We start from the raw sequence: 23948 nt of genomic DNA, 5'->3' as shown, positions 1-23948 counted from the left end.
AGTGTAACTATTGCTGACTCAGAAAAGAGGGAGGAAGAAAGAGAGAAGGGGAGGGAGGAAGGAAAGAAATAGAAGAAAAAAGGAGAGAAAAGGGAAGGAATGGGGAATCACAGGGAGAGAGGAAAGAAAGGAAGGAGGGAGGGATGATGGAGGGGGAGACAGTGTCTTAGTTACTTTCTATTGCCATGACAAAGCAACTTAGAAAAGAAAACATTTTGTTGGGGCTTGCTTACAGTTCCAGAGAGTTAGTCCATGATCATCATGGGGGGCAGCCTGGCAGCAGGCAGGCAGGCATTGGCACTGGAGCAGTAGCTGAGAGTTTACATGTTGAAACAATACCACAGGAAGAGAGAGCCACAGTAACTGGAAATAGCATGGGATTTTTAAACCTCAAAGCCAACCCCCAGTGACACACATCCTCCAACCAGGGCACAACCTCTTACTTCCAGAAAAATTCCAGCAACTTAAGAAAAAGCATTCAAATATATGAGCTTATAGGGGCTTCTCTCAATCAAATCCCACAGAATGGGAGGGAGGGAGAGAGGGAGGAAAAGAAGGGAGGAAGAAGGAGAGGGAGGAAAGAGAAGAAAGGGAGGAGGAAGGGAGAGAAAAGAGATATAGAAAAGAGGATGAAGCCAGGCGGTGGTGGCGCACGCCTTTAATCCCAGCACTCGGGAGGCAGAGCCAGGCGGATCTCTGTGAGTTCAAGGCCAGTCTGGGCTACCAAGTGAGTTCCAGGAAAAGGCGCAAAGCTACACAGAGAAACCCTGTCTCGAGAAACAAAAAAAAAAAAAAAAGAAAAAAGAAAAGAGGATGAAAAAGAAAAGACCCTTTTTTCAACACCTTTTTGTTTTAATCAATGTCAATATCAAGAGGTTTGGGAAAATCCTCACCTTCTCCACATTTTAGTTTACTCAGTCATGAGTTTGCTGTGATGATGCTTCCTAGAAGGATGAACAGCAAGTCACTCCTGGTACCTGCACAGTGTGCTTTCCATTCGCATGCTACAAGGAGGTGTGCTGAGGCCTAGAAGCTATTTAAAAAAAAAAAAAAAAAAAAAAAGCACTGTCATTTCACCTTCACACAAAACCACCAAAGGAAATCGGGGCGACAAGACGTAAAAGGCCACTTTCTCTTTTTTAAATTGCTTTACATATTTTAATTCTTGTATTTCCCTTGGGGTTAGATATTTCGGTCACACGGTTATCCAATTAAAATGAAAACTCTCTGCCTTATTCTTTCGGCGAGGACAGCTGCCAGCTGCTAAGTTTTATAAAGTCTTTAATCTTGTCCATAAATATTTAACAAGAACTGGTTGGTACATAGACCACAGCAAAGTAAGAAATCAAAGGGAAAATCCTAGGGATAACATCGATTCCATGTGAAAGCCACATAAAACAAAAACAGAGTGACCACCCTCCACCTTTTACTAAAAACATAAAACATATCTGAGTATTTTGATCACTCTTTAGCCTGCTTGTCCTCGTGGATGTATTAGAAAGGCCAGATTATAAAAAGATACTTATGAGGCTGTCTACCCTTTTCTTCAGTTTCCTGCCATTTGTCTCAGAGCTGGCCTCTCTGGTTTCCATGGAAACCCAGCGGGAGGCTCTCTAAGAACTTCAACAGCATTTGACCTTCAAGACCTGTGTGTGTGTGTGTGTGTGTGTGTGTGTGTGTGTGTGTGTGTGTGTGTGTACACATACATGCATGTGCTGTATTATGTGTGTGGCATATGTATACATGTATGTACTGGTATGTATACCCATGCATATCCAGTGGAGGGAAGAAGAGGATGTCAGGTGCCCTGCTCTCTCATTCTCTTCCTTATTCACCTGAGACAGGGTCTCACTGAACCAGAATCTAGTCTAGTAGCCAGCAAGCCCCAGACATCCTCTTGTCTCAGGCCCCACAGTCCTCAGGTTATAGATGTGCCCTCAGCTTTGGTTGCTGGGATTCGAAGTCACGTCCTCATGATTGCACAGCAAATGCTTTGACATACTGAACCATCTCCTCAGCTCAAGAGCTCTTTTTAGAAAGTCTCACTTATATGCACACACATACACAGGCAAATACATGCTCCTCTACCCAGACCAGCACATCTATACATCTTTGTCATCATATCCCATGCTCATTGAAACTCACAATAAGCAACTAAATATCCACACATATGTACACACACACACACACACACACACACACACACAGAGAGAGAGAGAGAGAGAGAGAGAGAGAGAGAGAGAAAGTAACTACAAGTAAGCCAAAAACGTACACCTCCCTTCTTCTTATACCCAAGAAGAAAAGTTTTGAGCTGTTTCTTCTGGGTATTTAGACTTCATTCTCTCTTCCATCACTTCTCGCATCCATTCATCAAGTCTTGAATTTTTAAAAGCAGTCTTCACATTCACCTCTTCCCAAGAAATTTGGGTCCACATGGAACCAGAGAACATGCTAGAAAAGACCCTTACAGAGGTCTTTTAGGCCGCTCTCTCTAACTTGCTTTAGTAACTATCCGATCTCTGAACTGAATGATTGTAGCTGGTAAGAGTTCTTCAAGGCTAACGGAGTCCTTGGCTGTGCCTTGAGCTCACTGATTACACCTTCACTCTTTCCACAATTGAGCAGAAATCAGGCAACCATCGTTTTCTCCATAGCAGTGTAGATGGGCCGAGTAGTAGTCACCTTTCCCACGACTGTGAGACAAATGCCACTTAAGGAAGGAAGGGTTATTTGTCTCACAGTTTGGGGATACAGTCCATCATGGTGGTGAGTTATGACAGCAGGAGCGTGAGGCAGCAGGTCACATGGCAGCCATAGTCAGGAAGCAGGAGATGAATACTGGGGCTCAGCTCTCACTTCCTCCTTTTTATTTAGTCCAGGACTCCAGCCCATGACATGGTACCACCCACATTCAGGGTGTGTGAGTTTTCTCACTTCAGTTAACATCCTCTAGAAACAGTCACAGGCACACCAAGAGGTTCATCTTCCATCCTGTCAAGGTGACAATAGTAACTAACTATCCCAGCTAGGCAAAAGGTAACCAAATGGAAGGACAGACAGCCTAAGACAGAATAGCATGGATTGCTGTTTGTTCCTCAGCGTTCCTTATCCTTGCTCAATAACTCTGGGCCTTCAAGGCACTCCTCATTTCCACTTAGCTTTTAATCTGCCTTGAGTTTCTTCTATCATCTAAAGGCAAGATTTTCTTACAAAAACCTCAGAGAAGCCAGGTTGCTTACTGTAGGAGTTCCCGAAGGCTTTGAGGTTGCCTTCCTCAAACAGTTGCCTCTCCTAATCCAGTTCCTTCACACCAGGGACAAATGTCCATTGGTGCACTCGACGCTGCATCCATTCATGACAAATACTTAGAGTATCTATCGTTTTCCAGGCACTGTTGTAGACAGTGGGCTCATTGTTAGGCTACGGGCCTTACAGAAGTTGTCACTCTAAGGGGCCAGAAGCTGCAGTCTGAAGAGATGTAGCCACACAGCCCTGCGTCATCTTTCCAGACACAGTTAACGAACAATGCCTGCTGTGACTCTGAGGTCCTTCCCCATCTCCACCACTGCAGACAAGCCCAGACCCTGCTGACATCTAGTGTCTTCCTAACACCTGACGCCCCTTTTCTGCCTTTCTGACTCTTAGCATGCAGACTCAGTCACATGAGGTAGAACCTTCTCCCTCCGAGAAACCAGTAACAGCAAGGATTTCCTTTGCCCTATGTGACTGAAGACTCTTTCTCCCCCTTCAGGACCCCATCACACTGTCATGATGCTGTTCTGCCAACAATGCTCTCCCGAGAAGGCCAACTGTCTCAATACCATGCTGTCATGCCCACAGAAACCTTCCTCTAAAACCCATCTGACACTTAGAGCAGAGATGGAAGCGCCTGCCTGCATGGAGTCTGAGCACTGCCCTCCGCTTCTCCGAGCCTGGTTCTGACTCCATTCCTTCTCAGTCCTGGACTCATGGCTCAGCCTCAGGTTGTTACTCCTCCACGGATGCCTGCCTCAGTGCCTCACTGTTTTGACTACCCTCTTCTTGGCGTTGTCTCAGACATGCCCAATCGAGTGTTTTACTTTTACACTATTTCCAATTAAGTCGTTAGATAGCCCCTGGCTTAGTTTTCTTTCTACTGCTGTGATAAAACACCATGACCAGAAGCAACTTGGGGAAGAAAGGATTTATTTCCACATCACAGTCCATCTTAGTCAGAGTTTCTGTTGCTGTGAAGAGACATCATGACCATGGCTACTCTTATAAAGGAAAATATTTAATTGGGGCTGGCTTACAGTTCAGGGGTTTAGTCCATTATCATCACAGTGGGAAGCAAGGTGGCATGCAGGAGACATGGTGCTGGAGAAGAAGCTGAAAATTCTACATCTGGTTTTGCAGGCAGCAGGAAAAGACAATGAATCACTAGGCCTGGCTTGAGCTTCTGAAATCTCAAAACCCAGCCTTCAGTGACACATCTCCTCCAACAAGCCAATACCTACTCCAACAAGGCCACATCTCCAATAATGCCACTACCTATGAGTCTATGGGGGCCATTTTCATTCAGACCACCACACAGCCCATACTTGAAGGAAGTCAGGGCATGAAGTTTGCATAGTGCCTTCTGGTACCACAAAAACTAGTCATGAAGGAGGAGGCATTCAAGTTAGTTCCAGCTAAGGGTCTCTGGGCTGTTGATGAAATGCATTGTGTGTTCAGCAACAAAGACTTACCTTCCATCTCTCAGGGGTAACCCAGGGCAACAGTAATAGACTGTATGTTTGGAGAGTCTCTTGGACAGCCTGGCCAACAACTCAAAAAAAGGATTCTCATATCTGGAACTGGCTTTTTGTTAGGTAGTCTTTGGCTCTTGGAGGGAGCACTTTCAGTTCAGATGAGAAAAGTTCATTAAAACTCTATCACTCTGCTTTCTTATACAACCCAGGACCACCTACCCAGAGATGGTACCACTCCTAAAAAGCTGGGTCCCCCCCCCCACATCAATCACTAATTAAGAAAATGCCCTACAGACATGCCTATAGGCAATCTGATAGAGGTCCTCTCTTCCCAGAAAATTCTAGCTTATGTCAAGTTAACAACAACAGAAAAAGAAAGGGAGAGGGAGAGAAGGAGGAGGGAGGGAGAGAGAGAGAGAGAGAAGGAAGGAAACAGTTTTCATCACAATAGGGTGTGTTGTGTGCATGCACACATGTGGTATATGCATGCATGCATATGCAGGTCCAAGGAGGCCAGAGGAGCAATGTCAGGTATCCTGTTCTATCACTATCCACCTTCTTCTCTTGAGATGGGCTCTCTCGGTGGATCTGAGGCTAGCCTGAGGACTAGCAAGCTGCACAGACCCTGCATTCTCTTGCTACCCACAGATATGGGGTTACAGATGCATGCATAGCCTGACTTCTCACATGGGTGCTGGAGATTTGATCTCAGGTCCTCACACGTGGGTCGCAAGCACTTTTAATCACTGAGCCATCTCCCCAACCCAACAATAGGTTTTAATTTTTTATATATTGCATTGCCTGGGTGCCAGGTACTGTTTAAGTGCTTCATTTAGTAATCCATCTAGATGTAGATTGGTCCCACTGTTGACTAAAAGAGAAGTTATTACTTTCCCCAAAGTCTTCCAGCCCCAAAAAGACAAACATGAGTTTATGTTCTATGACCTGCCATTTGTTCTAAACATTCTTTTTTCTCTTTTCTTTGCATGTGTGTTGGGGGAGAGTTGCATGTATATGTAGAGATATGCAGGTGTGTGTGTGTGTGTGTGTGTGTGTGTGTGTGTGTGTGTGTGTGTGTGTGTATAGACCAGAGGTTGAAGTCTAATGTCTTCCCTTATTTTACACTTTATTAACAGAGTCAGGGTCTCTCCCTGAGCCCAGAGCTCACACACTGTGATAGCTAGCCAGCTGACTCCTGAGACCCAGTCTCCACCTTTCAAAACACTGGAATTGCAAGCAGGGCACCACACACACCCAGCTTTTCACCTGGGTTCTATAGATCTAGAATCAAGTTCTCATACTTGTACAACAAGCACAGAGCCATCTCCCCCACACTGCCCCAAGAATTCTTATTACTGTCGTTAGGTTTCTACTCATGCATACTTTGCCCCAAGATCATCCAAAACATGATCCTTACCCTATACATACTTTCTCACTCAGTATTCCTCACTCATCTCCCTCAGAGAAACCTGAAGTGGCTCTTGGCCAAGGACATTGCCTGCAGGTACCACCTGCTCCATCCCCATCCCCCAGGTGAGAGAGGAAGATGTCTAAGACACATTTTGTCAAACCTCGGAGAACCTGTGCTCAAGCATGCTCCCTGCATCTTCCTGGGCTCAAGCATGCTCCCTGCATCTTCACTCTGGTACTATAAAAGGTGTTTGGATTTTACATCACCCCCATCTGGTCCTTCGTTATACTATCCACATGACATCCACCCTCCTTGACATGCCTCATCCCTCATGTAATGATGATTACCAGTCCTGAGCGCCTCTCTGTTCTCCAGGGCAACATCTCACAGCTCTGGCCTCGGCTGTATTTATCATTTCTCGATGCCATTTCTTGCCTTAATTAAACTCAGCCCCGGGACATAGGAAACCAGGGAATTCATATTTTCTTCTTTTTTGATGAAAGCAATATTGTTTCCTGGGGGAAATACCCCCACCCTTACCTCTCATCCCTCCTAAAACTATTAGTTATTTCCTTTTTTCTCAAGCACTCTTTGTCCTATGTTTTCTCGTTTCTGTTCCACTGTGTGTTTCAAAGTTTGATTTACATTTTAATGGCTTCAGAGCCAAAGACAGGAAATGAATGGGAAGCAGCTTTCATTTCCTACCTTTTTAGGACCAGTTCCTATCATTTTTTCACAGCATTGAAAAGCAGCTATTTTTTCATTCTTTATGATCTTCAAGAAAGGCCCTTACTGTTATTTACACAAATGGATGGAAAGGAGCCTGACTGATTACGGCAGCCCTCAGCTATCTGGGAGTTATAAGAATGAGATGCCACAGATCTTCAGCTCGGTAAATGGATGTCCATCTGAGCAGTACGTCTCGAAGGTTCATCACAATCCCCGGGCTGTCTTCTACTCTCTCAACTCTCATTTTTGGAAGAAATAGACAAACAAAATTCTGCTCTTAGGTTCATGTAAAATCATTAATGTCCCAGTATAATGGACACAATGACTCTCTCCAAGATTAGCACGGACAGTCACCATAGCCAAGACAAAGGCTCTTCCCTCACAAGTCATTCCTCTTCCATAGGACAGAATGTTCTCTCTGGGACATTATACCACTACCCTGCATAAAAGTCCTTCATGGTAACTGGACGGGGCAGATAGCTCAGTCAGTAAAGTAACTTGCCTTGCAGGCATGCAGACCTGAGTTCAATCCCCCAGAACCACGTAAAAGAAAAACAAAACCAATAAAAAGCCAGGCATGATGCATGTGCTTGTAGCTCCAGCTCTGGGGAGAGGGAGGCAAGAAGATGCCTGGGGCCAACCACCGTAGCGGGAGAGACCTTGTTTCAGAAAATAAGGTGGAAAGTGGGTAAAGAACCTAGCATCAAGACCTCCTCTCTCTCTCTCTCTCTCTCTCTCTCTCTCTCTCTCTCTCTCTCACACACACACACACACACACACACACACACACACACACACACATACACACTTAATTCTTATGATCACCTATCGTTTTGAGGCTGGTATCTAGGCTCAGTGGCCATCTGCCTCTCCAGTCTACCTCTCGACACACCACACATCCCTGTTCTCTGGTCCCACCTTCCTGTCTGCTCTTTCCACAGCAGCAGCCAGCCTCTTTCTCCCAAGCCCTCTTTATCTGGCTAACCCTTTTCCTCAGCAAGACTCAGTGGCAGGTGCTCTCTCTCTCCTTTGGGAAGCCCTCCCCTGACTCTATCCCTGGTCTATCTTAGGCTCTGTGATGCTCACAGGTATTGTGTGATGTTTTGTTTGTGTTCTGACAGATAAAGCTTGCCTAGAGATCAGAGGGCAGAGTTTGCCACTAGCTAGCCATAGAGGCCAGCACTTGGGAGGAAGAAAGAGGAAGATCAGGAGTTCAAAGCCACCCTGGGCTACATGAGATTGAACCAGTCTAAAAGAAAACAGAGCAGGGCAGTGGAGGTGCACGCCTTTAATCGCAGCACTAGGGAGGTAAAGACAGGAATACAAGGCAGGTGGAGACAGGTTCTAGACCCCCCCCCATTCAGTCTGAGGATTCATAGAGATAAGAAGTTTCTAGTGGCTGCTGCTCTGCTTCTCTGATCTTTCGGCTTTCACCCGTGATATCCGACTGTGGGTTTCTATTGTCAAGACTAATTAGGGTCACACATCACAAGTGCCCCTCTCCACCACAGCACTAGATGCAATGGCCACTGCTTCCTCTACCCATTATCATCCTCTGGGGGATAAAGGGACGTTTTCACCCATGTTTCCCCTGTGCTTCCTAAAATAATATAGAAATTCAGTAAAAAAGTAGACAATGGAATAAATGATTCGATGAATGAGTAACTAAAGCCAGGCGTAGTAGTACGTGCTTGTAATCCCATCACTGGTAAGGCAGAGAAGGGCAGATTTCTAGACTCACTGGTCAGCTTTCCTAGCCTACTTGGCAAGTTCTAGGCCAGGAAGAGACCATCTCAAAACCTAAAGGGCAGAGCCTGAGAAATGACAACTTAGGTTGTTCCCTAGCCTTTACATGAGTACACACATAATGCCTACCTGTACACACCTGAGCGCACACACACACACACACACACACACACACACACACACACACACACACATACACACATACACACACACACACACACACACACACACACACAAATAGAACAGAGTAAAATAAAACAGCTAATGAAAGAACAGAGGGAGAATTACTGAGATCTATTACTCCAAGAGTCACAGTCTTCCCTGATAGTGAAGCCAGACAACCAAACAGCTATCTGGAAGCAACATGTAAATTATGAACCCAGTGTCCCAGAGTCCCAGGAGAGTCCAATTTTACAGTAGTCAACCATGAAGGGCAGTCTCCGACATCTTTCCAAGAGGGAGAGTTGCTCACTGCAGTTCTGACTGTCCAAGGTGTCAAGCCCTCACTACACTCCATTAGCTAAACCAACGTGGATGGTGGTGTAGTTTCATTTCTGTTGCTGAGATAGAATACTCTAACAAAATGCAAATTAAAGGAGAAAAGGTTTATTTCCACTTATAATTCCAGGCTATAGTCTACCATAGCAGGAAAATCAAGGCATCAGGCCCTTCAGACAACCAGCTAAATATATCCACACTCAGGAGCAAAGAAAAATGAATACACACATGCTCACTCACTTGCTTGTGCTCAACTTGATTTTTCAACTCTTCTACACTTCAGGACATACTGTTTAATAAATAGTGCTGTCAATGGGGCTGGGGCTTCCTGTATCAGTTAACTTAGTTAAGACAGTCCCTCAAACACACGTCCACTGGCTGACCTAAAGTAGATAATCCCCCGTGGAGTCACCCTCCTCAGGTGATTCTAGGTTGTGTCAAGTTGACAATTAAAGCTGGCCATCACAGATGGCTAACAAGAGATTCCCCAGCTCAGTTGGAGGCCAAGGTACTCCTGCTGTTGTACCAACTTAAAGGGCAAACAAAAAGAGGCCTCTCCAAAGAACCCCGAGTTTATTATAGAGCATTAGAAGGCTGTAATTCGGAATGTGTGTTTCATGGGACTATAGGTATATCCAAGGAAGATGGGGTTAAGTCAAAAGAAAAAACTTAAAAGCAAAATGGTGAAGCATACATAATCTGTTCTGAAACTAAGAGGACAGTGGTCCAGGAACTTATCTCAAGAGTTAATACCAGTATTAGTAGAGAAGGTTTATATGGAAGTTCCTACTGTTCGTCAACTTAACAGAATCTAGAATCACCTTGAAGTGATTGAAGTCTCTGGGCACACCTGCCAGTGATTATCTGGATTGGGTTAACTGAGATAGAAAGACCCATCTAAATGTGAGCAACACCATCCCATGGGCTGGGGTCCTGGACTGAACACAAAGGACAAATTGAGCTGAGCACCAGCATCCATTGCTCTGCTTCCTGACTGTGAATGTCATGTGACCAGATGCCTCATGCTCCTGCTGCCATGCCTTCACCACCAGGATGGACTGTACCCTCAAACTGTGAGACAAAATAAGCCCTTCCTTCCTCCAGTTGTTTTCATAGGGTATTTTGGCACAGTAACAAGGTAAGTAATAATGCAGAGTATTAATAATAATATATAATAATGACAAGCTAGAATTTGGAAAATCCTTGATTGAAGTTTTTGTTTGTTTTTTTATAGGCTTGTGTGTATAAGAACCTATTTGTCAGTCCCACAATAGGCTTATTTCCTACCTGAGAACAAGTTCTTGCAAACTTTAAATCTGTTTCTTAGGCCGGGCGGTGGTGGCGCACGCCTTTAATCCCAGCACTCGGGAGGCAGAGCCAGGCGGATCTCTGTGAGTTCGAGGCCAGCCTGGGCTACCAAGTGAGTTCCAGGAAAGGCGCAAAGCTACACAGAGAAACCCTGTCTCGAAAAAAAAAAAAAAAATCTGTTTCTTAGACTAAACACTTCTGCAACTAATTCTCAGTTATCTGTGTCCATAGGAGATAACCTGCACAGTTCACCTTAGTCAAAGCTAATTTATGTTAGTGAATGCTATTCTTGGAAAGATGCAGCACAAACCTCTGTTCACCCCACATGGAGAATGGACACCAACCAAGGAAATGATACCACAAAAGTCTGATTTGGAGAACCAATGAATTTATTGAAGTTACTTACAGGAGAATAGTTGAGGGATGGTTTACATAATGAGGAACAACTCAAAAGCAAATGTATCACAAAGAGCCTACACGGATGCACAAAAACTGGAATCCTGGTGTTCTCTGTATGACTTGTAGGCAACCCAAAGGGTCAGAGAATTTCTTCCAGACAACTTGACTGATCACTGTTTCCTCAGTAAGAGGCATTGTACACTGGGTAAGTTTCAGGGACTTTCTGAGACTTATCAATTGTTTACTTCCTGAGTCTGAAGGAGCCTTCCATTGGAATTTTCTGAGTTTATAGAGCTTCCTTCCAGGATGGAAGTTTGAACTCAGAGGATATTGCTACACAACACCAGTACAATGCTGTCTGCTTCATTACCACAACACTGTCACTAATACGACCTCTTAAGTGGCCAATAGCATGCTCCATCATCACAACACTGTCACTAATGAGTCCAACGACACAAGTCACAAGTCTTAGAAAAATATTCAAATAACCACATGGAAGAATATAAATTTTATAACTATGCCAGTCAAGGGATTAGTTCCCTAATATTTATTTGGAGAAAGTTTGTGATAAAATCAAGACCTTGTTTTGTTGAAGAAAGAAGACACCTTCAGTTTGGAGAGTATAGAGTAGACATGCAGTTTCCCTTTCCTCCACTGAGAACTTCTCAGTGTTGTTTGCATCTTAAATGGCCCTCAGGGGGCTGGAGAAATGGCTCAGTGGTTAAACATTCTTGCTACTCTTGTAGAGGACCCAAGTTCAGTTCCTAGCACCCATGGCATGTAGTTCATGACTACCTGCAACTCCAGTTTCAGGGGATCCAATACCTTCCTCTGGCACCTGTACATTTGTATGCACATACCCACATACCTGTGGGGAGCAGAGGAAACCCTGAGTGATTGCATAAGGAGTGGATGAAGTCCTGAGTGAATGTATGTCATTGAGAAGGATCCGGCCAGATGCCTGAGATCCACAGGAATTGGCAAAGCCTTCCCCAGGTCAGCTCAAGAAGTTGGTAAAGCCTTGGTCTGTGTGTGAATGCTGACAGAGTGTACAGAGGGCATCAACTTCAGCTTCCTTCTCTCCGTTTACAGCCTGAGACTCCCCTCCTACAGAGACCTCCTACCAAGACTAGCCAACTGCTCCTCCCCATGTTATGTAATAAAAGCACTGAGGTTCTGGCTTGTAATGCAATTTCTACTCTCCATCAAAGTGTACACAACCTATCTATTCCCAGCTTTTCTGTACATGTGTCTGTCTTTTCTTCATTCCTTCATCATCCCAAGTCAGGTTTCCAGAACCAAACCATGATGGCTGCAGCTCACACACAAATACATACATAAATAAAAAGTAAAATAAATCTTTAAATATCTTCACTAACGGTCAGGTGTTTAAAGTTTAGTCCCCAGTTGGCACTGCTGGGAGGAATGGAACCTTTAAGACATAGAACCTAGTGAGAAGTTTTCTAATTATTGGAGGTGTGTCCTCAAAGGAGACTGGACACACCAGCCCCTTCCTCTCTCTTTTGTTTCCTGTCTACAAAGTAAGTGGGTCTGTTCTACCATATGATCCCACCAGGAGCTGCTGCCTTGTACTACACCCAAAACAGTGTCAGGCCAATGAATTGAAACCTCTAATACCATGAGCCAAAATAAACCTTTCTCTGTATAAGTGAACTATCTCAGATATTTTGTTATGTTAAAATGAAGCTAAAGGCCCTGGAAATTATAAATGAACAAACATAAGTAGAGTGTGAACAGCATACAGAAGAAAGGAGATGCCCTGGGGACCTCGGATCCCAAGGCACACAGTGGTTATGGGTTGCCTAGGTATTCTTTGTGCTTCTGGGACCCCATACACAGTGCTGAGGAAGCTGGTGGTCTGGAAATAGCAAGAGCCCACAAAACATCAATACCATTACAAAATCTTACTTTTCTCGGTAAAAGTACCAAGGGGACAGATAAACCTGATTGAAGACTGATTTTCAGTTAGTCAATCATCTAGTTAATCCAGTCAAACAAAACAGAAAAACAAGCTTGGCACCATTGCGGCAGCAAAGGTCTGGTGGCAGCTGAGCTTCAACCCTTGCTGACTTGTAGCAAGGGGCCTGAACTAACTCACTGGATACTGTCTAAGAGGGCAGAGTCAGAAGGCAGACTGTCACCATCCTGAGCAGTGCCCAGGTTCAGCATGGCTGTAGTGTGAGTGGATGCCAGCTGAGAAGCCTAGATAAGCTCACTGGCAAGACTCACTCCTCCATGCCAGTCAGAGGAGGGCTGTGGGCGAGTATAGATTTCCATCACCACCCAGTAGTGACATGAGCTGCTTCCATATAGATTTCCATCACCACCCAGTAGTGACATGAGCTGCTTCCATATAGATTTCCATCACCACCCAGTAGTGACATGAGCTGCTTCCAGTGTACACGGGAGCAGTAACACAGCACACTGTCCTACAAGCTCATACAGTGAAGGTCTCATAGGGAACCAAAGTCCAAACCCTGCTCAGTCATAACAAAGAGACTTCACTCCTTCAAGTGTCAAGAGAGAACAAGTTCAAGGTTCTATCCTTACCTGGAAAATCAAAGGGTGAGCTCTCAACCCCTGAAAGAGCAGCATTACAAAGCACAGCTGAAATAGAAAGTATACATACATAAGACCTAGATTCTCAGACAGGTCCAGTTTTTTTTAATCATCACAGAAAATATAACATAAATATAATACAAAAAAGGAGGAAAATCTCACCTGGAATGGACAGAAAAGTAGACACCCATACAAAACAATATAAGAATTGTTATGACTTAATTCATCAATGGAAAGTTAAGAGCACCTTTGAAACAAGTGAAAATAAAGAATCATTCAACAAGAACGAAGATAACTTAATGGGAAGCAGACGCTCTAGAGAACCAGGTAGGAATTATAGGACTGGAAATTACACTGACTTAAATGGAACATAACATATTGACTCAACAGAAGAATACAGAAATTGAAAATTTATAAGCTAAAGATAGAACAAAGGAAATTAAACATTCGGAACCATGAGAGTGAGAGCAAGAGCGAGAGCGAGAGCGAGAGCGAGAGCGAGAGCGAGAGCGAGAGAGAGAGAGAGAGAGAGAGAGAGAGAGAGAGAGAGAGAGAGACTATATATGCAGATACAGAGTGTAAATGTACTGTAGTGCAGACACTCTGAGTGTTATTTCTTTTTTCTTTTTTGCTGTTGTTTTTTGGTTTGGTTTGGTTTTTGTTTGTTTTTCAAGACAAGGTTTCTCTTTGTTACAGTCCTGGCTATCTTGGATCTCACTTTGTAGACCAGGCTGGCCTCAAACTCACAGAGATTCACTTGCCTCCCAAGTGCTGGGATTAAAAGCATGTACCACCACTGCCCAGCTCTGGGTGTTATTTCTTATTACTGCTGCCAACACAATTATCTCCAAATAAAAACTTAATGAAAAAATAAAATGGAAAACTGGAGAAATTTTGAAAACTGGTTCACCAAAGATCAAATTAGCATAGTAAATAAGGCTGAAAGGGAAAGTGAACCTTTATAGTAGTTTAATCAAGACAGAGTTTTGTTATTGTTTTCGTGTGTGTGTGTGTGTGTGTGTGTGTGTGTGTGTGTGTGTGTGTGCCTGAGACAGGGTCTTATGTAGCCCAAGTTTGCCTCAGACTCACTATTTGGCCTAGGATGACCTCAAATTTCTGGTCCTCCTGCCCCTACCTCCCAAATGCTACAATTGCAGATGTGCGATATAGTGGGTAGCTGTTCTAGCTTTGACCTTGAAGCACCACCCCTAGTGAGGTAGCAGGTAACTGCTACATCTGCCTATGACCTTGAAGCATATGCCCCCAGATGTTTTTTAAACAAGAAACAGGTTCCTAGCAAATTTTCTACATTACAAAGGAAAACTTGTGAGTGTAGCAAGGGGGTGGGGTTTGAGTGGTGTGACAGCTTTTTGTCTAACTCTTCAGAAGTATCTTTGTACACAAAACTACACAGTATATGAAATACTTCCCATGGACTGTCTCAGCTACTTCTTGCTGGCTCTTATAAAGCATGGACTCCTCTGGTCCCTCTTCTCTTAAAGAGCTCCTTCTCTTTCTCTCTTCACACAAATCAATTCCAATGTTGATCAGAGAAACATCTAGAAGAAAGCATAAGGAACACACTTCATGTACAAGTTCAGGTAAGGACTTTAGGAATAAGATTGTAGTCACTCACTACATAAGACCCAAATCTACAAGTGGGACTTCCTGAAGTTAAAAAGTACTGTACTGAAAAGAAAGCTATTAACTGTCTAAAAAAGCAGCCTGCAGAATAGACAGAGGACTAGTGTCTAACATATATAAGGAACTAAAAAAACTACTATGGTAGTTTGAATGTAATTGGCCCCCATAAGCTCATAGGGAGTGGCACTATTAGGAGGTGTGGCTTTGTTGGAAGAAGTGTGTCACTATGGAGGTGGGCTTTGTGTAAGGATTATGTCCTTAATTATGTCACCAGCCTGAGATGGCATCCCAGCCTAAAAAGCGGGTATGCCCTCTGTGTGTTCTCTTTTCTGCACCCTCTCCTTCCGTTCTCTTCCCTCCGTGCGATCTCTCTGTTTTCTCTCTCTCTCTCTCTCTCTCTCTCTCTCTCTCTCTCTCTCTCTCTCTCTCCCCCCCCCCCAATAAAGCTCTAGAAAGGTAACTATGGCTCATGATTCTTCTGCCAACCAGCACTCTTCTTTCTTGGCATGGCCGCCGCAGGCGGTAACCAGCCACGAGCACTGCTGCTTAACCAAAACTTTGAGGTCTCATATATGCTCAAGCCAAGCCCAGTGTCTCAGTTCACTTCTTGTTGACTTCAGGTCAAGATGTAGAACTCTTAGCTCCTTCTCCAGCACCATGTCTGCCTGCATGCTGCCATTTCCCACCATGATAATAATGGACTAAACCTCTGAACTATAAGCCACCTCAATTAAATGTTCTCCTTTATAAGAGTTGCTGTGGTCATGGTGTCTCTTCACAGCAAAAGAAATCCTAACTACCAAGAAAATAAACAACCTAATCTTAAAAATGGAATGTAGAACTGAACAGAGTTCTCAGGAAAAAAAATTCAAATGGCTAAGAAATATTTTTAAAGTGTTCACCATCCTCAGCTGCCAGGGAAATGCAACTTAAAACTACTTTCAGATTTCATCTTATCCCAGTTATACTGACTAAGATTAAGAAAAAATAAATAAAACAAATGCTGGGAAGGATTTAGGAATGGGCAACCCTCATGTACTGTTGATGGGAGTGGAAATTGGTACAGCCACTGTGGAAATCAGTGTGGTGGTTCCTCAGAAAATTAGAAATAGGTCCATCATATGCCCCAGATACACCACTGTCTTGGTCATTGTTCTATTACTGTTATGAGAAACCATGACCATGGCAATTTTTATAAAAGAAAACATTTCATTGGAAGTTTGTTTATAGTTTCAGAGGTTTAGTCCATTGTCATCATGGTGAGGAGTATGGTGACATGTATGGTGCTGGAGAAGACATTAGACTTGGCTTGGGCTTTTGAAATCTCAAAGCCCACCCCCACTGACACACTTGCTCCAACAAGGCCACACCCACCCCAACAAGGCCACATCTGCCCCAACAAGGCCACACTTGCTAATCTCTCCGATGTAGTGCCACTCCCTGATGACTAAGCATACAAATATATGAGCCTGTTGAGGCCATTCTTATTCAAACCACCACAGCCATTCATGGGAATGTACCCAAAGGACTCTATTTCCTGCTGTAGAAACTCATGCTCATGCATATTCATAGCTGCTCCACTCTTAATGGTTAGGCTGTGGAAACAACCTTGATGCCCAGCATCTGGTAAATGAATAATGAAAATGTACCTGTATACAGTAGAATTTTCTTCAGTTGTAAAGAAAAATAAAATTATGAAATTTGCAGGTAAACAGATGAAGCTGGAAAACATTATACTGAGTGAGGTAACCTAGACCCAGAAAGAAAAAAGTCCCATGTTCTATCTCACATGGATCTTTGAACGAAACTTGTGATCTGTGTTTAACCTGAAGAATCCAGGAAACTAGAAAGGAACCACTGATGAGGAGAGGGAAGAAAGATCTTAATGCAGGAGGGACACAGCAGAACACAGGCTACAGGAAGGCAAAGGGGAATATGAGGAGTGTTTGGTTGGAACCTCCAGCTCACTCCTACATAGTCTGAGAAGCCCCACCTCTCTCTTTCCCTCCAAACCCCACCCTCTCAGAGAATCTCCAACAAGAAAAGGCACCAAAAAGCCCAGTTGCACATTCTTGGCGGCTACAGCACCTCCTCCCCTGAAGCATTCAGTTTTTTACCATACTTGGGCACAAACCCAGCTTGTGGTGGACACATCATCACACCTCTCATCACCCCTCGCCTACAGACTATATAACCTCCCTGCTTTAGTTCAGGCACATGACTTCTCCAGCCTGATCTCTGGGACTGGAGAACTCACCCGTGAGTTGCTTTGCTCAAATAAACCTGCTCTTTTACTTTTTCAGTTCTGCTGGATCTTGCGTACTGTATTGGTAGAGAAACCTATTATTGGTATACACAAAACCTATTGAGGAGGAAGGGTAAAGTGTGGAGACAGAAGGGTGGTAGGGAGGAGATTGTTGGGGGAGGAATAGCTAACATTAAAAATGGGTATTTTCAAAATGCTATATAGAAACCTACTACTTTGTAAGCTTTATATATTTTTCTTTCATTCATTCATTCATTCATTCATTCATTCATTCATATAAAACAGTTTGCTTGGAGTCACCCTACAGAGGATTATGTTTACCTCAGAAGCTATGGGCTGTCAAATAACAATCCCAGAGTTGTTAGTTAGAGATGTTCTAGAGAGCCCCCAAAACAATACAGGCTACTGCCATAGCTTTTGGTTGTTCACCAGAACTTGATGGTTAAGATCCTCCAGCTGAAGACTGACTCCGCATACACTGGTCACAGGGCATGGAGAAATCAAGTCAGTACTGACCAGGAAGCTTCCTCACAGCTGGCTAGCTCTCATAGTACTGGAGGTGCTATGAGGCCGCTAGGAATAAAAAGAAAAATAAATAGTCTTACCGAATTGCTAGTCCTGTGAACTGCAATAACGACTGAGGGCAAGCTATGCCCACCAGGGCAATGGTGGCACAAGGGGTATGAGGTAACCCACCACTTCCTGATTGGATTGAAGGCCTGCTACTGGAGGAAACACATGCCTGGTACTGTAAATCTGACCAAGAACTCGTGGGCAGAGAGCTCACAAGCCCAGGGGTGATCCTGGTACTGTTACTCTGCTAAATAGGCAGAGTATCAAACTTCCCTGCAAATCCATATCTCTACAGCCATAGACAGTACAGCTCTCAGACCCCACCAGAGAATATTCCGTGTACACTCAACAGAAGTTAACACAGAAACCCACAGTCTAAATGTGGAGCATAAGTGACTATGGAGTGGTCAGCTATGAAGGGGGCATTTATACCACACTCTCTTTTCAGAGCTCAGGGAACATCATGGATCCAGAGGTCTTGGGGGCCCGGAACCAAACAGTGTCTTCTGGACATGACAGGGTCACTGCACTCGTGAACTCACAGTGGCTGTCATTGGCTGCATGAGATCAAGGCAGTCCACATTCTAGCACAGAGCAGGAAGATGTATATGAGCCACGACCCCTAACTGGGGAGTTAGGGATAGTTGATGGCTTCTAGAGGAAGGAGAATCTATTGTCTTTAAGGGCGTGGTTCCTGGTAGGTTGACCCCACCCCATGGATGGCTCCAATCCAAGAGTATAGGAACAGCATAAATTGAAGTCCATGGGATTTTAAATAAAACAAACAAACAAACAAAACCTGAGGTCATGAAATTGGGAGGAGAGGAGGGGAGTGGATCCAGGACAAATTAAGGGAAGAAGTTGTGGGTAAATTTGGTCAAAATACATTGTATGAAATTCTCAAAGAATTAACAAATTTACTAAAAAATAAATAAATAAAGATTGAGAGATAGAGCTTATTGCACAGGTCTGGGTTTATAAATGGTGACGCCTGGGTTCAGTCCTCAGTGTCACCAGTCCGATGCAGAGGTTGCACTCACAGCCCCAACACTTGCGCAAAAGACAGCACGATCCCACAGGCAGCTGTCCAGAAGGGACTAGATCAGTTAGCACATGATGCGTCGCAGCCTTCTGGCACAGTGCTTCTTCCTCTGAGCTCAGAGTCTAAGCTCCTGATCCTTGAAGTGTGCCGGCAGAACCAGAGGGACCTCCCAGAGAAGGAGGAAGCAGCTAATGGTCCTTGTATCATAGGGAGCCCTGAGTTCACAGGCTAGATCTGAGATGGTACAAAATTAGGTTGCTATGGATCTAGTATTACCAGGGTTGTCGAGGTCAGAGCCTGGGGTCAGCCCTAGTGAGCCAGGTTCAGTCACCCATCCTCTCACCACCAGGGAGACAGAGGCAGGAAGATCTAAGTTCAAGGGCATCTTCAGCTAAGTAACAAGATCGAGGCCAGCCTAGAGTTATATGAGATGCTATCTCAAGAGACAGAGAGTGAGGGAGGGAAGGGGAAATAGAGAGAGGTGGAGGAGACCACATTTCCCCTCTGTGTGAGTTTAGATTATCTATCATGTATGTATGTATGTATGTATGTATGTATGTATGTATGTATAAAATATATGTATGACATGGAAGTAAAAGCAGCAATATTAGGGAGGAGACTAGTTGGGAGACAAGAGAGGACAGTAGGGGAAAAGTATATGGTAGACATGTATGAAAATATCATGGTGAAACCCATCACTTTGTATAAAGAGTATACTCTAATTTTGAAATATATAATAAAGTCAGAGTGAAATGCCATTTCTTGAGTTTCTTTGATAGACAGTATAGTTCAGTGTTTCCTGATGACAGGAAACTGTTATAATTTGGATCTGAAATGTCTTCCAAACGTCTTTGGCTGGAGGTATAGTCTCCAGCTAGTGAGCTATTGGGAGAGGGGAAGGGAAAAACCATTCAAAGGAAACAAAGACCAGCCCCATGATCCGATGGGGCACTGACCGAGGTGAGCTCATGGCCACTGGAATATAAGGTGTTGGTGGGGGGGGGTGGGGGGTGGGGGGGACTAAGCCTGTGAGGAGAAGGGAGTGCTCATGGACCTGAATGGGCACATATGCCTTCACGGCTGATAGAAAGCGGCTGGCAGGGAAAACAGATGCCTTTGGTTCGGTTTGCTGGGGGAGGGGGACTCTTATTATTTTTTACTGGAAATCATTCTTCATACAATATATTTTGACTGTGTTTCCCCCTCTCTTCACTCCTCCTAGTCCTCCCCACATGGTTTATCACAGCCAGCACGAGAGAAATAACACCCAAGGAGAAGAGCCAGATGGCACCCCTGCCTGGGAAAGGGGAAAAGAGAACGGTAGAATCAGCTGTAATGGCGGAACAACACCTGTGTGGGGAAAGCCAGGCATGGCCGAGCCTGCCGGGCCACCAGACATGTTTTCACACATGCGTCCCCTTCAGCTCTCCCCTCGCCTCTCACACAGCCTGAGCAGTCTTCACAGAACCATCACCAGAGGAAAATGTTAATAAATGAACAAGCAATGTTTTCCTTCCAGAGTCTCCAGCCCGCTGCATACAAAGCACGGCTTCTGGGAATGCTCATTCTGAGCTCTCAGCCTGGCCCTGAACCACAGCCAACTCGAAGCTGCAAACAGGGTCCAGTTCTCACGTAATGGCCACAGAGATAAACCTTGGATCAATGTGCTCAATTGGGGAATAAGTTGCAGTTGGATAGTTCAGAATTTGTGATCTTTTCATTAGGCTAAAACAAACATCCAAACCGTCTGCAAGAAGAAGCGATTCCCTTCTTTCAGCTTTACGTGCAAGGGGGAGAGGCTTGTGAGTGTCTCTCTGTCTATGAGCACTCAGTTCAGTCAGAGAAGCATGCCCCTGTCCTTTTTAGAGAACTCATGTAGAGCTCAGACCACTCCACACTTCCAGAACAATGGAGAGGGCCTTTCAAAAGTCTACTCCACAGGTGAGCAGCCTTTCCTGCTTGGGACAGGCAGGCCGCAATAAACGAGACCTATACAAACTGCTGGCTTCCACACATCACATCAGGCTTTTGCACATGATATTTGGCAGAGAGGTAATCTCCTTGTGATGTAAATAAGTGTTATCTTGCATAAATTTCAAAAAAAAAGTACAAGCTTATCACAGCTACGAAACTATTAGGAAGATCTAAATGTGTTCTTGCAATTGTGTCCATCGTGGGGTAATATCAAGCAGAAGAAGCCCAAGGCTTGCTTAAGTCAGTCTAGTGGCTTGCTTGGAGCTCACAGCTACCGGGGTAGGTAGGGGCTTATTGTTGGGGTTCTGATTACCACAGCACCCTGCACTTACCCTTTATGTCACACCATCTCCTATAAGGGTGCACTGAGGAGAAGGAGGACAAGACCAGGGTCCTCCGAAAACTCATCATGAAAAGACACTCCACCTGGTTTGATGGCCTCTCGTGATAACGCTGCCCGTGGACCACAGCCTCCGAAACCTTCTGGAACCTACAGCATCCATAATTACTGAGTTTATCGCTGTTCTGTTTATTACTCTTGCCTGGGATGGTAGATAAGGCAAAGCATTTCCAGACAGATCAAACACAGCCATTTTTAAAGACATTCAGCTGATAAAATGCAATTCCCTGTTTCTTCATGGATCGTGTTTACAGAGTCAGATTTCTAATTCTGCTGCTTTGTTTCTGACAATAAAAAGGCATTTAAGCTATTACCAAATTTTCTGAAGCTCTGTCAAGCAATTGTATGTTCTAATTAATTGATTTTTTTAGAGTGTGTGTGTGCCTGTGCACAGACTACACATAGACAGGTGTCCTCTTCAGTCCCTCTCCACCTGGTTTTTGACACACATCTCACTGAACCCAAAGCTCACCAATTCAGCTACAGTGGCTGGCCAGCAGCAAGCTCTGCCTCCACTGCACTGGATTACAAACCCCCACCCCCATGCCTGCTTGTTCACTCACACAGGTGCTGGGTATCCAAACCCGGGCAGTTCGTCATACTTATAAAACCCAGAGCCAGCTCTGCAGTCCTTTAAAGACTGTTTTAAGTGTACAGAGCTCCTAAGCCTGGGGCTGCATGTCTTATTTTGTATCGATCAGTAGAATAAATGTTTCTCTGGGCCTCATACTCTGAGACATAGTTCAGGAAAAGGTATTGCCACTCTGCATTTCAGGTTACGGCCTCTGTCCTGTGTTTTGGTATTAATGCAGACAATGGTGTGATCCTGGGATGCTTGTGAAATTGTGTCACTGCCAGAAGCAGTCTGGAGGACCACACTCCCTCCTCATCTGCCCCTTTAAGCCTTTCGTTTTTTAAATTCGTGCCCTCACTGCGTCTTTTATTTCCTTTTTGTCTGATCACTTGTCATTTTTCTAATCCCCTGCTTTCACAGTCAAGATCATTTGGGATAATGAAATTATTGAATCCAAAACTAGCACTGATGCTCTCATTGTGTTCAATAAGAGAACTTAATCTGTGTACTGGAAAGACGTCTGAATCCCTTCCCTCTCTCCAACTTCCAGGGCTGGGGGGCTTAAACCTAAGACCCATCTCACGATAGTCCCATGCTCTACCATTGAGCTATATCCCCAGTCTTATTATTTATTCAACTTAACAAAACCTTTACCAGGAGTCTGCTCTGGGGGAGGCATTGGGTTTCAGAAATGTGGTCTACAAGGCTTCCCACTCATTGTCTTGGAAGTGAAAACGGTTCCTGGAGTTGTGGGGGTCACAACCTAGGCCCTGCAGTCCTAACAAACTAGGATCAAGCATCTTCCCTCAACAGAACAATTAAGGAGACAATAATGAAAAGCAGAGAAAGGAAGTTTGTTCAGTGAGGAGAGGAAGAAAGAGGACCAGTAACCCCACCCCCACCCCTAGTCCAGCTTCAGGGTTCTGAGGTGAATAGAAGACAAGACGTTTATGCATAGCTAAGCAGCCCTATGCAGTTCCTCCACACAGAGTCAACCCATCATCCTCTGAGTTCCTCTCTCCTACAAGGTGGTCTGACAAGTAGTCAGAACGAGGTGAAATCCCATCCCACAAGACAAGCTCCCCTGCTGGCTGGCACCAGGTTTGGCTTCTTCCCTCTCCCAGCAGGAGATTGCTGGGGAAATTCAAACTTCTTTGGGTCCATTGTTTCAATGGTTTGATAACCAAAGGGAGGGGTACAGGAGTCTTTAGAATGCCTTCATTCCAACATTAGCATAGCTAAAAAGCAAAGATTTGTCCCCAAGGACGACAATCTGATGAAATAGAAGACTAGGGGTAGGGTACCTGGAATGGAAAGGTGGTCCTTCTGTGAGGGAGGCCCAGTTCAAAAGTCTGGAAAGGCAGTCCTTCTGGTGATGGCAAAGCTCCTCCCCTAGTTGCTCTGTGCAACCAACACTGGAATTCCTGAGCATGCCGTTTGTCTCTCTCCAGTTGGCAAAGAGCTGCAGTGAATGCCCCCTCACATCCTCTGCCTCCCACACTTTGCCTCTTTTCTCTCTGCTGCTCAAGCTGCTTCTGGAGCTTCTGGAAGAATCCTTCCCTGCTGCTCTCTTTCCTCCTTCCCAACCCCCAACAGTCAAGGTCCCCAGGAATCTAGTGTCACCTTGATTGCAGGCTTGCAGGCTGGCCAAGCATCCTGAGAGTTAGCTCTTTAATCTTATCAGCGGGGGAGAGAGATTTCCCAGCATAAAACAGCAAGAGCCTTGTACACAGTTCCAAGTGTAATCTAGGAGAAGTGCTGAGAATAAGTAGCGCGATAAGCATGCCGGGATTTACTGAGATCGGGCTCATTTCAGCTGTCCTTCTCCTTTGTGAGACACTGCTCCCCCCGGGAAAATCACATCTCACGTCATTCTCAAATCGGCTGGCTAACCTTTGGAGTGCTGACTTTAATTCTTGTCATGTGTTCACCAGTGAACACCTATCATACTCAAACACTCTTTCAAAACACAATCTCAGGAATGGAGAGATGGCCAGCTGGTTAAGAGTATATGCTTCTCTTGCAGAGGACTGAGCTCCGTTCCTACTACCCACAACAGATGTTCACAACTGTG

The 23948-nt window shown here is 44.6% G+C and overlaps 1 long non-coding RNA gene across 1 annotated transcript; it reads right to left on the bottom strand.

Annotated features, from left to right (window-relative positions):
* Window positions 1-857: 857 nt before the first annotated feature.
* On the bottom strand, window positions 858-23635 carry LOC128109614 (uncharacterized). Its single transcript, XR_008217859.1, has 4 exons — window positions 23179-23635; window positions 21233-21390; window positions 13393-14960; window positions 858-1033 (listed from the first exon to the last, which is right to left on the bottom strand). It is a non-coding gene; the product is annotated as an uncharacterized LOC128109614 (long non-coding RNA).
* Window positions 23636-23948: the final 313 nt, after the last annotated feature.

This window comes from Peromyscus californicus, unplaced genomic scaffold (assembly GCF_007827085.1).
Source record: "Peromyscus californicus insignis strain IS unplaced genomic scaffold, ASM782708v3 Scaffold_14__1_contigs__length_90479793_seg_2, whole genome shotgun sequence".
Taxonomy (NCBI): domain Eukaryota; kingdom Metazoa; phylum Chordata; class Mammalia; order Rodentia; family Cricetidae; genus Peromyscus; species Peromyscus californicus.
Note: the sequence above shows the minus strand (reverse complement) of the source record. Positions and strands in the feature narration are given on the sequence as shown.